Consider the following 4,733-nt stretch of genomic DNA (forward strand, 5'->3'; position numbering starts at 1 on the left):
ACAAAGCTCTATAAAAAAAAATCACTCACCCACTCATGGAATACGGTAAGTCCTGAGTCTGTGGACGAGGGCTCAAGAGGGAGGCTGCTCATGAGTCATGTAGCTGCAGATGTTGACAAATGAAAGGTGAGTAGATAAGTCAGGCCACTGGTTCAAGAAACAAAGATGCAAGATCAAAATTAAGAAAAGAGCCAACATGTTCTCCCAGACTTCCTGACACTTTCATTGTAGAATACATCCCCAGTGAAAAGATCCTTCATGTGATTTGTTGTTTGTCTTAGATCCCATAAGGAAATGTTTTTATTACATCAGTTCTCATGAAGGGTGTGACTATATGAAAACTGCCAAAACAGAAGATTATACTTCACTCACAACCTTGACCATCACAGTCAGTCTCCATTATCAAGATTTATATTCTTAAAAATCCCATAGGGGACTACAATGAGTCAGAAGTACTTTTTTTATATGGGGGTGACTGTAAGGTAAAAGAATAAGTTATTTCCCTAATTAACAAATGTTGTTGTTTTTGTTGTTGTTGTTAAGTGCCGTTTAGTCATAGGTGACTCATAGTGATCCTATGAATGAGAGTCCTCGACACTTGCATGCGCGACTTTCATCCTTTCTCAGGGTTCATATGGCTTCTGGAGGCAAGCTATTTATGGAAGTGGATGCCACTCCTGCTTCTAATAATTATAAAATACTTAAATTTAATTAACTTTGGCCTCTCCCTTATTAGATTCTCTTATGTTGCCTTCAATTCATTGTGAATGTATATAACACAATGAAATTCTGCCTAATCCTGAGCCATTTTACCAATCTCTATTGTGCTTAGCTCTCTTGTTAAAGCCACTGTGTCAATCCATCTCATCTAAAGACTTCCTCAACTTTGCTGACATTCTTCTTTAGGAAGCATGATGTCAGGTGACATAGTTTAAGCGCATTATGCTCCTAACCCAAAGGCCCTGGGCTTCCAGCAGATCCACCAGTGGTTTCACAGGAGAAAGATAGGCAATCTCCTCCCACTAAGATTTCAAGCTGTGGAAACTCACTGAGATTCATTATAAGTTGGAATTATTTTACTACAATGAGTTTGAGGGGGTTTTGTTTGTTTGATTTTAATATCTTCCTCTAAGGACTGTTGATGCAGTTAGGTGCCATTGAATTGACTATTACTCATAGTAATCTTATGAACAACAACAGCTCTGAACATTGCTCCATCCTGCACCATACTCACAATCTCTGTTATGCTCAAGACCAGAGTAGTTACAGTATCAGTCCATCTTGTTGAGGGTCTCACTCTTTTTCTCTGACTCTCTACTTTTTTCCAATATAATTTTTTTCTCCAAGGAATGGTTCCTCTTCAGAATATGCCCAAAGTAAGCGAGGCAAACTTTAACTATCATTTGCTTTAAGAAACGAATACTCTGGTTATATTTCCACCAAGACAGATTAATTTGTTATTTTAGAAATCTGTTGTATATGCAATACTATTTATCAACACTGTAATTCAAATAGGTCTATTCTTCAATCTTTTTTATTCATTGACGTTATTGTTGTTAGCTGAAAGATCAAAAATTGCAGCCTTTAATATAGATTGCATGTTAACAACAAGAAGACCAAAATCCTTACCCCTGGGCCAGTGGGCAGCATCATGATAGATGGAGAAAGAATTAACACTACTAAGGATTATGATTTCATCTTGCTTGGATCTACAACCAACACCCAGAAGTTAGGAGATAAGGAGACGTATTTCTTTGGGAAGACCCACTGTCAGGGACATCTCCAAAGTACTGAAGAGCACTGGTGTCAGTTTGAAGACTAAGGTGCACCTGATTCAGGCCATGATCTTTTCAATTACTTGCTATCCATCTGAGACCTGGATGATGAACAAGGATAACAGAAGAAGAATTGACATCTTTGAATTGTGGTGTTGTATTTGGTATTTCTGTTATTAATAAGCTATGTTTGAGAAAAAGCAATTGCATTAAATCCTACTTCATCAGGGTCACATCCCATAAACCCCATGCAAACGCCCATGGCATCCTTTAACAAAGTTCCATCATTTGTTTTCCCATGTTAATTGGAAATGGTTTCCATCCATCTAATTCACAGAGATTCCCATCTACATGAACTAATACAATAAAATGAAGATCTACTTTCTCATCGATACTTGGTCCCTCAGTCTGACCTTCATGAGCACTGGTCTTGTGAATAACTCAAATAGTATCATAGTTTTCCAGGTACCTGGCTCTTTCTTCTGGGCTCATTGACATTGACTCCTGCAGGAATTTTTTTCAAGGTTGATCCAGATTCAAGGTGCATCTTGTCTTTATTGTTAGCAAGAGCATGGATCAGTCCAATTGTTCCACAGGTATTGCTGATTGTTTGCTTAATGAGATATCCTAATGATGTAACATTCTGTCCCTGATATTTTCTTTTTTCCTTTACTTCTGTTCTAAATACTTCATACATTTTTGTAATATGGAAGAGAAATAACACTGTGCAGACTAGTCTTGGTACCATGCTGAGGAATTCCAAATCCATTCCATATACATCAACAAATTTCCAGTTAGGCTGTTGACCTAATCGTTTAAGAAACTGGTTAGTGATCTCAGGATTGGCCTTCAGCGCAGTCAGCACTGACCCTTCATGGCCGCTGCATGAGGTCCCTCTCCAGCTCTGACAGTCGCCACCTCCACCTTGGCCACCACTTCTGCCCCCAGAAATTATCTTACTGTGAGAACAGTGTGCTACAAATGGAAGAGAAGTGTCAATACGCCACAAAAATTCAGTCCTGGCCCAGACGCTCAAGGTAAAAGATTTTTCATTAGAACCATCTGAGACAGAAACCCTTCCCCAATTCTAGTACCTGGAATTTGGACTCAGAGACTCCTAAAATCTTGAAAAACTGGCCACACCATAAGAGACCAGCATCAGCGGGAGGTGTTCAGAGTCACAGAAGCACAGCACACTTGAGAACTAAGCCATCATATCAAGTGCTTGAAGGGAGGAAGGAGATATTGAATAGGGTAGGTAGGAGTGGAAGAGGATTCTAGTGGACTGAGTAAAGGCATGCGTCAAGACACATGTGCCAAGGGCATGGAGCAACACTGAATCTATTGGTTGCTTCTATAATGGAGAAATGTCTTTCATCTTCTCCTTTCTATATAATGCTTGTTTGTCAGGTACTGTTTTAAATATAAACATTTGAATTAAGACAGACTAGGAAGAAGGATTGACCACCCGCTTCAGAAGTAACAGACCTTCAAAAACCCAATGAACAATAGAGGACACAGAGTAGACTAGCAGATATGACAACAGAGGCTGAGCCCTCAAATATGAAAACACAAAGGAACAGTTGTAAGCAGACACCAGTTACTGGAACCAGGAATGTGAGAAGAGTGAATGTAATCTAACTGGACTAAAAAACTGTTAAAAAAGAAATGGAACCATAAATATTGGCATACTAGGTACTGATGAAATGAGATAGACTAGCATGGGACATTTTGAATCAGACAATCATATGATCTACTATGCCGATGTGGAAAGGGTGAGGAAAAATGAGATTGCTTTCATAGTTAAAAACATCATTTCTATATCCATCTTGAAATAAAATGTTGTGACAGGATAATATTCAAATGCATACAAGGAAGTCCAGTGAATACCATGGTCATTCAAATATATGAACCAAGAACTAGAACCAAAAATGAGGAAATAGAAGATTTCTACCAACTTTTGCAGTCAGAAATCAATTGAACATGTATTCAATATACGTTAATAATAATGGGTGACTGGAATGCAAAAGTTGGAAACAGGTAAGAAGGATCAGCAGTTGGAAAACACGGACTTGGTGACAGAAACGAAGCTTGAGACAGAATCATAGAATTCTGTACAATCGATGATTACTCATTGAAAATACTTTTTTATAAGAAACATAAATGCAGATGATACACATGGATTTCACCTGACTGTATGCCTAAGAATCAAATCGATTACATCTGTGGGAAGAATAGCTGGAGAAGCTCAATATCAGCTGTGAGAACTAGGCCAGGTGCTGATCGTGGAACAGACAACCAACTACTCATATGCAAATTCAAGCTAAAGTTAAAGAAGGTTAAAAATCAAATCCACAAGAACCAAAACTTGATCTTCAGTCTATCCTACTTGAATTTCAAAACCATCTCTAAGACAGATTTGAGGCCTTGAACACTAATAAGTGAATATGAGATGAGCTGTGGGAGGATATGAAGAACATCATTCATAAAGAATCCAGAAGGTCACTACAGAAGGTGAAGAAAAGACCAAGATGGATGTCAGAAGAAACTAGAAGAAACTCTGAATATTGCACTAAAGTGCTGAAAAGCCAAAGCACAGGAAATAAATCAAGAAACAAAGGAGCTAAACAGAAGATTTCAAAGGGCCATACGAAAAGACAAAGTATTATAATGAAACGTGCAAAGAGCTGGAGTTAGAAAATCAAAAGGGCCAAACTTTGAGTAGTTCTTAAGATGAAGGAACTGAAGAACAAATTCAAGCTTCAAGTTGCAATAGTTATGGATGCTTTAGGTAGAATATTTAATGATATTAGAAGCATTAAAAGAAGATGGAAGAAGCATACAGTGTAACTGTACCACAAAAAATTGCCTGACAAAGAATATTATGAAACTACATGGGATCAAGAGCCAGTGGTGATGAAGAAGGAGGTTTAATCTGCTCTGAAGGATTTAGAAAAG

General features: G+C 38.1%; 1 pseudogene; it reads right to left on the reverse strand.

Annotated features, from left to right (window-relative positions):
• Nucleotides 1-1,959: 1,959 nt before the first annotated feature.
• Nucleotides 1,960-2,622, reverse strand: LOC102850213 (annotated as a pseudogene).
• Between the last annotated feature and the right edge of the window lie 2,111 nt (nt 2,623-4,733).

Source organism: Elephantulus edwardii, unplaced genomic scaffold, assembly GCF_000299155.1.
Source record: "Elephantulus edwardii isolate Elephantulus edwardi_28Jun2011 unplaced genomic scaffold, EleEdw1.0 scaffold00154, whole genome shotgun sequence".
Classification (NCBI taxonomy): domain Eukaryota; kingdom Metazoa; phylum Chordata; class Mammalia; order Macroscelidea; family Macroscelididae; genus Elephantulus; species Elephantulus edwardii.